The sequence below is a fragment of the Chrysochloris asiatica genome, unplaced genomic scaffold (genome assembly GCF_000296735.1).
Source record: "Chrysochloris asiatica unplaced genomic scaffold, ChrAsi1.0 scaffold00119, whole genome shotgun sequence".
NCBI classification, from domain to species: Eukaryota; Metazoa; Chordata; class Mammalia; order Afrosoricida; family Chrysochloridae; genus Chrysochloris; species Chrysochloris asiatica.
In genome coordinates this window covers 3,158,329-3,168,347 of record NW_006408637.1, presented here as the reverse complement: position 1 = coordinate 3,168,347, position 10,019 = coordinate 3,158,329, and the positions used below count along the sequence as shown (strand labels likewise).

Genomic DNA, 10,019 nt, shown 5'->3' with positions numbered 1-10,019 from the left:
GGCAAACCCCCTTTGAAGACTAAGACTCAATGAGAATACACGCTCTGATTGGTGACCACGTTCATCACCAATAAGGGGAAGTCAGGGAAAAACAGCAATGATGCTGTGAGCTAAGCCCTACCACTTTCAATAGACTCTTCTGAACCCGAGTGGAGACCTGGTTGACCAGCAGTATGGCAAGACCTGTGGACTCTTGGGCCCAGAGTCAGTGACATAGTCATAGAAGACTAGAGTGGAGAGGGAAGTTTCCAGCTGATAAGAAGAGTGGGCATATTCATAAGAACACCTACACTTGCAGATAATACCCACTTGACCTGGCTTCAATGACTGGATGATCAGAGCTCAACTAAAATAAGAAAGAAGAGGAAAAAAAGAGTAATCTGATACAATTTGATGAACTTGACTTACATCTATGGATGCAGTAGCTCAAAAGAGGAAGAAATCTTTACAGTGAAGATCATTCCCACCCTCTCCATACACAGAGTAGACAGGGATGGGTAACTTGGACATTGGCTTCCCAAAATGGCGGTCTACAAAGGCAAAAAGTGACTGGCTTACAATCTTTCAAGAGGGAGTCTAGGTCCAGAGGGTACAGAGGAAGATAGAATCTCCATTGAGTAGTATCCAGTCTGTCTGGGCAAGCCTAATGAAAGGAAATGGGGATAGGTCCCTTGTGGTACAATGGTGAATAATTGTTATCAGGACTGACTGTGAGGGTTGGGAATGTAAAGGTGGAAGTTTTGTAGCAAAAGGAGGGGAGTGATTGACTTTGCAGTCCAAGTTCAGAGGTCCCTGGAACTATCAAGGGAGATGAGCAGAGTGCGAGACCCTACCCAGAGAAGCAGTGACGCCAGAGATGGAGGCAGAGACGACGATGTGGAGAGATGGAATGGCTGGGGTCTGTAGACCCAGAGAAGGAGAGGAGCTGTGTGCTGACAATGGGGGAGGGGCAGGCTTGCAGAGTATGTCCTTTGGTTGGTTGATGATGCATGGAGGGGATTGCAACCATGGCAGTGAAATAATATATGATAGGATGAATGTAAAGCTAATGTTCTCACATATAAACTATCACATAATTCATAATAAAACGTTATAAAAAATTCATTCATATTACAAGTCCAGGCTTTAATTTTTGGCCTCAGTTCTTTCAGCTTAAGAAATGGTGGTTGTGTTCTTTCCTTTTGGTTTTCAACTCCAAGTCTTTGTAAATAATAGGCCTTGGTTTCTGGAGCTGCCCTTGGAAATTTTCTATACAGCTCTTTTATCCCTAGTTTCTTCCATTTGCTTTAGCATCTATATGCTAGAGAACAAATTTCAGATTATCTTCTGATATCCATTTAGACTTTTTCTTTATTCCTTGCTTTCTTCCTATATGGTATTCTTGATGTCATCCCACACCTCTTCTGGTTTCAGTCAATAATGTCTAATGTATCAACTCTTTTTTTAAGATAATCTCTAAAATAAGGTGGGATATGGCCAAGGTCATGTTTAGGCTCTCTTGGACTTGCTTTAATTTTCTTCAGCTTCAGCCTGGACTAGCATATGAGCAATTGATGGTTTGTTCCACAGTTGGCCACTGGCTTTGTTTTGACTTATGATATGGAGCTTTCCATTGTCTCCTTCCTCAGATTTAGTCAATTTGATTTCTGTGTGTTTCATCTGGTGAAGTCCATGTGTATAATTGTCTTTTCTCTTATTTTAAAAAAGGTGTTTGTGACAAAGAAGTCATTGGTTTTGCAAAATTCTATCATGAGATCTCCAGCATCATTTCTATCCTTAAGGCCATATTTTCCAACTTGTGATCCTTCTTTTCTGTATCCTGGCTTTGAATTCCAGTCACTAGTAATTATCAATGCATCTTGATTGCAAGTTTTCTCAATTTCAGACTGAAAAAGTTTGTAGAATTCTTTAATTTTATCATCCCTGGCTTTAGTGGTTGGTTGGTGAATAAATTTGAAAATAGTTTCATTTACTGGTCTTCCTTGTTTGTTACTGTTATTTTTAAGTGCTGTCGAGGTGGTTCCAACCCATAATGTTCTTGTAGAGGGTTTCTGAGGAGTGGTTGGTGAGCTTGAACCACTGACCATGCAGTTCAAACTGACTTTGCAATCCAGCACATTAACCCACCATGTCACACTAGGACTACTTGTAGGTGTATGGACATCCTATCACAGACAGCAGTATACTTCAAGATAGATTTTGAAATGTTCCGTTTGATGATGAATTCAATGCCATTCATCTTCAACTTATCATTCCTAGCAAAGTAAGTCATGTGATTGTCAGACTCACAATAGCAAATACCAATCCGTTTCCTGTCACTAATACCTAAGATAGCAATATTTATGTGTTCCATTTCATTTTTGACAACTTCCAATTTTTCTGGATTCATACATAGCAACAGAATATTGAACATTGAAGTAATGAATAGCACCAGAATATTGTCAGATATTGTGCTGGAAATGAGCCCCTCAACTTGGAAAGCACTTAAAATATAGCTGAAGAAGAGCTGCCTCCTCAAAATAGAATTGACCTTGATGATGTGAATTAAGTAAAGCATTTGTGACCTTCATTTGCTGATGACCTACAACTTAAAATGAGTTGAAACAGCTGTAAATGTCCATTAATAATTGGAACATGAAACAATACTGCAGAAGTATTTCTTAAAGGCATTGTAAAATGAATGGTATAATCAACTTAAACAAAATAAATATAGGATATTATGCCTTTAAAGGGACTTGTAGTGTAGCATTGTAAGATCAACATTGGACTGTCAACCACAGGGTTGATGGTTCAAACTTGGTAACCTTATAAAGGGTTAATATCAGTTGGAACTGACTCAACGACACTTAACAACAGCAATAATGCCTCTAAATGTGGCAGGAAATTACTAGATAATTCAGCGGTTATCATTCTTATCAGTAAACATTTATCAGGGTCTGTCAGTTTGTCATAATGTGGTGAATTATTATTGCTTTGATTCTAGAAGTGATGTCACCAGCATTTTAAATATCAACTGGGTCTTCCATAGTGGACAGCTATCTTCCAGAAATAGAGACTTTTAAGTCTGAGATTGATAAAATGTACAATCAAGATGCATTGATAATTACTGGTGATTGGGATGCAAACATTGCAAAGAGGAATGGTCTTTCAATTGGTTAAATACTGCCTTGTTGTTGTTGTCAGGTGCCATCGAGTCAGAACCGACACATAGCAACCCCATGCACAGCACAACGAAACAATGTCCGATCCTGGGCCAACCTCACTACCGCTGCCACATTTGAGTCCGTCAATGATGCCACCTGGCCAATCCATCTTGTTAGGGATCTTCCTCCTTTTCTCTGACCCTCCACCTTACCCAGCATGACATCCTTCTCCAGTGACTGTTTCCTCCGGACAGTATGGCCAAAGTATGAGAGACGAAGCTTAGCCATCCTGGCCTCCAAGGAGCACTCTGGCTGCACTTCTTCCAACCGTGCCTATTACACTTTCAGTATTCTCCTCCAACACCACAACTCAAAGGCATCAGTTCTTCTACGATCTTCCTTATTCACTGTCCAGCTTTCGCATCCATATGAGGCTATTGAAAATACCATGGCCTGGGTCAGGCACACCTTAGTCCTCAAGTTGACATCTCTGCTCTTCAATAAAGAAGTCCACCATGGGTGACCCTGCTGGTTACTTAAAACACCGGTGGCATAGCCCTCAGAATCACAGCAACTCAAATCACCACAGTACGACAGACAGACGAGTGGTGGCCGTTTAGTTTTATGTCTATACTAAATACTGCCTTAGTGATAGAAATTCTGAAGATCACATGCTATAATTTTTCAAGACCAACTTATTCATTGCAAATACCTTTTATCAACAACGCAAAATATCTAACATATACAGACCTTACCAGATGGAATGCACAGGTATAAAATTGAACGTTTGTGGAAAGAGGTGATAGAGAAACTCAAAATCATTAGCCAAATTAAGATCAGGGTCTGAGTGTGAAATATACCATCAACTGCTTGTATGTAAGTTCAGACTGATACTTAAGATAATGAAAACAAATCCATGAGTGCCAAAATATGACCTTCAGTATGTTGTTATTGTTAGGTGCCATCAAGTCAATTCTGACTCACAATACAATGAAACACTGCACGTTCCCGCACCATCCTCACAAATGTTGTTACACTTAAACCCATTGCTGCTGCCACTGTGCCAGTCCATCTTCTTAGCGGTCTTCCTCTTTTTCAATGACCCTCAACTTTATCAATCATAATGACATTCTCCAGGAACTGGTCCCTCCTGATAATATGTCTGAAATATGAGAGAGGAAGTCTAGACATCTCTGCATTCTGGCTACACTTTTTCCAACAAAGATTTACTTGTTCTTCTGGCAGTCCCTGGTCCTTTTAGTATTTTTCTCCAATACCCTTATTCAAATGCATTAATTCTTTTATATTCTTCCTTATTCATTGTCCAACTTTCACGTGTATATGTTGTTGTTGTTAAGTGCCGTCAAGTCGATTCCGACCCATAGCGACACTATATAGGGTTTCCAAGGAGTAGCTGGTGAGCTTGAACCACTAACTTTGCAGTTCAAACGACGTTGCCGTCTGGCGCATTAACCCACAGCACTACACCAGAACTCATATATGAGGCAACTGAAAATCTATAATTGGGTCAGGCGCACCTTACTTCTCTAACTGATCTCTTTGCAGTTGAACACTTTAAAGACCTCTTTTCCAGCATATTTGCCTTATGCAATAAGTCGTTTGAGTTTTTTGAGTACAGTTTCTGTGAGTGTGGATCCAAGCAAAATGAAGTATTTGAGAACTTCGGTCTTTTCTCCATTTATCATGATGTCATTTACATTGAGGTACAATCCATCCTGAAGACAGTCGTCTTTAATCTTCATCTGCAGTATTTTAAGTCCTCTTCCTTTTCAGCAAGTGGTGTCATCTGCATTTAGCAAACAGTTTGTTATTGAGTCTTCCTCCAATCCTGGTGCCACTCTCTTCATATAATCCAGCTTCTCAGATTATTTGCTCAGAATACAGATTGAGTAAGTGTGGTGAAGGAATGCAGCCTTTCCTGGTTTTTAACCCATTCAGTATCATCTGGTTCTATTCGAACTACTGCCTTTTGGTCTATGTACAGGTTCCTAGCAAGCACAGTTAAGTGTTCTAGAATACCCATTCTATGTTGTCCATAACTTGTCATGATCCACACAGTGGAAAGCCTTTGTATTGTCAATACGACACAAGTAAACAGCCTTCAGGCAGTCTCTGCTTTCAGGCAAGATACATTTGACATTGGCGATGATACCCCTAGTTTTACATGCTCTTGTAAATCAAGCTAGAGTTTCTGACAGTTCCTTGTTGATATACTATTGCAGCTATTTTTAAATTATCTTCTGTAAAATTTTGCTGGGATTTCATATTAATGTCATATATACATCTACCCAAATTTAAAGACCATCTCAAGAACGGAGTTGATGCTTTAGACACTAATGACTCAAAACCAAAAGAGCTGTGGGATGACATCAAGAATATCATACATAAAGAAAGCAGACGATCATTAAAAGGGCAAGAAAGAAAGAAAATGAAAAAATGGATGTCAGAAAAGAATCTGAAATTTGCTCTTGGGCTTAGAGAAGCTAAAGTAAATTTAAGAGATGATAAAGCAAAAGAGTTGTACAAAAATTTTCAAAGAACATCCTAGAAGGCAAACCAAACTATTATATGAAATTTGCAAAGACCTGGAGTTAGAAAAACAAAAGGGAAGAACACACTCAGCATTTCACAAGCTGAAAGAACTGAAGAACAAATTCAAGCCTTGACTTGTAATACTGAATGATTTTATGGACAAATTACTAAATGATGCACAAAGCATAAAAAAAAACACAGAAAGAATACACAATCACTGTACCAAAATATGAGTCCTGGTGTGGCACTGTGGGCTAATGCGCTGGATTGCAATGTCAGTTTGAACCACAAAGCCTACAGTTCAGGTTCACCAGCCATTCCTCAGAAACCCTATACAGGGTCGCTATGGCTCAGAACTGACTCAACGACACTAAACATACAAAAATAATTAGTTGATGCTCAACCATTTCAAGAATTGATTGTACTGAAGGAAGAAGTTAAACCTATACTGAATGCTTGACAGAAAACAAGGCTCCAGAAATTGACAGAATGCAAATAGAAATGTTACAATAAACTCATGTAGCACTGAATGAGCTCAGTTATCAATCCAAGAAAGTTAGAACTTTCTTGTGCAACCATATGCAAAAGATCCATGTTTGTCTCATTGCAAAGAAAGGTGACACAGCAGAATGCAGAACTCTTTGAACAATATCATTAATATAACATGCAAGTGAATGTTTGCTCAAGATAATTCAAAAGTGTTTTCAGGAGGGAGCTGACTGAAATTCAGGCTGGATCCTGAAGAGGACATGGAACAAAGGATATCAATGATGCTGTCAGATGGCTCCTAGCTCAAAGCGAAGAATACTAGAAAGATGCATACTTGTTACCATAGTAACTATGCAAAGGCATTCAATTGTATGGACCATAATACACTATGGATAGCATTGCACAACACTTAATTGTGTTCCTGAGGAATCTTTATCTAGAACAAGAGGCAGTTCTTACAAGAACAAGGGGATACTGAATGGTTTCATATCAGGAAAGGTGTACACCAGTGTTGTATTCTTTCACCACACTTAATCTATGCTGAGCAAATAATATGATAACATATGAAGAAGAATATGGCTTTAGGACTGGAACAAGACTCATTAACAGCCTGTGATATGTAGATGATACAACCTTGCTTTCTGAAAGCTAAGATGACTTAAAATACTTACTGATGAAGATCAAAAGCAACCTTCAGTATGGATTGCACCTCAATGTAAAGAAAAGAAGAATCCTTACAACTGGACCCATAAATAACATCATTATAAATGGAGAACAGATCAAAGATACCAAAGACTTCATTTTGCTTATATTACAGTCTATACTCATAGAAGCAGCAGTCAGGAAATCAAAGAATGTGTTTTATTAGGTAAATCTTCTGCAAAAGATCTCTTTAACATGTTCACGAACAAAGATGTCAGTTTGAGGACTAAGGTGCGCCTGACCCCAGTCATGGTATTTTCAACAGCCTCATATGCATGTGAAAGTTGGTCTATGATTAAGAAAGACTGTAGAAGAGTTGGTGCATTTGAATGATGATATTGGCAAAGAATATTGAAAGTACCATGGACTTCCAGAAGAGTAATTGAATCTGTGTTGGAAGAAGTATAGCCAGAATGCTCATTAGGAGTGAGGATGGTAAGACTTCATCTCATGTATTTTGGTGTTGTCAGGAGGGATCAGTCCCTGGAGAAGGACACCCTTTTTGGTAAAATGTAACATCATTGTAAAAGAGGAAACCCCCAAATGAGATGGATTCTCACAGTGACAGCAACAATGGACTCATTGTTGTAAGCAACATTCTGGTTGCATTTCTTCTAAGACTAACTTGTTCTTTTGGCAGTCCATAATATATCATTCTTTTCCCACACCATAGTTCCAGTGGCGTTCTGGTGTAGCTATGTAGGATAGGCATTGGATTGCAAACCACAAGTTCAGTGGCCCAGTTCCACCAGCCACTCCTCAAAACCCCTATGCAGGGTTGCTATGAGTTGGGAACCACTAGACACCGCTTAACAGCAACAACATAGTTCCATTGCATCAGTACTTTAATCTTCCTATTCCATTGCCTATCTCTCACATATATATATATGAGACTATTGAAAAGTTCATGATTAGGTACTCAGCCTTATTGAAGGCAAATTTATGTAAGTGGACTCCTTGAGAGGACTTTAGAAAAACAACAAAAAGAAACATACACTGTGTAAATAATGAAGGCAGACTATTGTTGTTAAGTACTGTCCAGTCCGTTCTAACTCGTAGTGACCCTGAATAGGATTTTTGATGCTGTAAAGCTTTGCGGCAGCAGGAAACCTCATCTTTCTTTTGAGGAGTGACTGGTGGACTCTATCCACCACACTTGTGGTTAACAGTCCTGTGCTTATCCTTTAGAGCCACCATGCTCCCCAAAGGCATAATAGCTGCCATATATTAACTATCTGCCATGCACGAGGAACTATGCCAATTTCTCTATAATATATTCTTCTTCAATTCTCACACCACCATGCTAGGTGAGCTTACTACCTTTACTTAATACATGGGGGAGGCACAGAGAATTTAAGCACTAGCTAGTTAGTGTCTCTGAACTTTTTGCTCTTCTCACAACCCCCACTAATGTCTGAATTTTTACAAGAATCATAGAACATATATGTAAGTAACTATAAGCAGCACATGTTTTAGAGGGTTTTGTTCCTAAATGTAAGGATGTGAAAACAATAAAAAATATACATGATTGATGAAAAGTCTGCTTCTTTGTAGAAAGAGAAAGTTCTATTCAGGGAGAACCTTGGTTGGGTTTGTAGAGGAAAAGATGACTAGGACACTTAGCAATAGCTTTCCAGGGACACAGCAGAGAGATGATAGGCAGTTGTCCCTTATGATTGGCAAAAACAACACTGTTAGAACAGGAGTTAATGAAGGTTCCTGTAAAAATGTGTTCAGGAAGGTAGAGAACAATTACATGGGGTATAATAGTACCACGTAGCAGGTACAAAAAGTAATGTATTAGTAGTAACGTAAGCATATGGGTGAGTGTTCTTGTTATATTTAGCTGTGCCATGGCAAATATTTTACTGATGACCCTGTGTGGGGTTGCTAGGGAACAGCTGGTGAGTTTGAACCACTGACCTTGTGGTTAGCAGCTCAGGGCTTGTTCTACAGCGCCACATAGAACTTCAAAGTATAAAACTTAACAAGACTGATGACTGGAGTTAGAGATTTGTTGTTATTGTTAGATCCGTATAATTGTGGAACTGCTATAAAAATCTGAGAGTTAAAGAATCATTTTAGCTGCTTGTCTATGAAAGAGATGTAAATCTATACATGGATCATATATAAAGATACAGAAACATAAATAAAATTAATTTTTACCCCCTTTTTACATACATAAATGATTTTGCTGAACTGTTGTTGTTGTTATTGTTGTTATGTGCCATCGAGTTGGTTCTGACCCATAGCGACCCTATATATGGTTTCCAAGAAGCTACTGGTGAGCTTTTTCCATTGATTTTGCCGATTAAGCCAACTTTGCAGTCCAGCACATTAACCCACAGCACCACACCAGGACTCCTTTGCTGGACTAGTAAACTAGCGCTGGACCGCTAATCACAAGGTTGATTCAAACCCACAAGGCATTCCTTGTAAACCCTATACAGGGTTGCTCTGAGTTGGAACCGACTCTACAGCACTCAACAACAACAACATAAGAAGGGCATGAACATTGCAACATTATGTTCCCACTATTTCCCAGCATATTGGGAAAATATAATTTTTAAAATGTCAGTAGTCATATCTATACTTGTTAAACAGTTGTGGAATTTAGAGAGAGAGAGTTGTCATTGAATCATTTCAACTTATAGCAAGCCCATGTACATTGAATGAAACATTGCCTGATCCTCTGTTCTCCTCACAGTCACCACATGTTCATGGCGATCACTGTGTCCTTTGTTCTTGTCCGTCTCTCTTACCCATGCTGGTCTCCGGCTTCAGCAAAGCTGGTGTTCAGCTATAGCAATTGATCCTTACTTTGTGTTCAAAGTAAGGCAGCTGGACAGTGTTATGTAGGGATCCATAAAGGTTTCATTAACTAGTTTCCTGTAGATTACCAGGTCTTTCTTCCCAGTTTGTCTTGGATCAGGAACTGTGCTGAAAGTTCACTGCCTTGAGAGGCACGGCTAGTAGTGGAATATCTTCTAGCATCATGGGTACACACAGCAAATAGAGTAGAATCACCTGACGGACAGGTGGTGGCCTCATGACCATTATGTGGTAGGTTTACTTCATGCAACATAAATGGTCCCACATACAATAGAATTCTGTTAGCATCATACAATAAAG

The 10,019-nt window shown here is 39.2% G+C and overlaps 1 protein-coding gene across 1 annotated transcript in view; it reads left to right on the top strand.

Moving 5' to 3' along the window:
• The window catches only part of RGS7 (regulator of G-protein signaling 7), a 479,262-nt gene that overhangs the window by 206,015 nt on the left and 263,228 nt on the right, over positions 1–10,019 (top strand). The window lies entirely within an intron of this gene.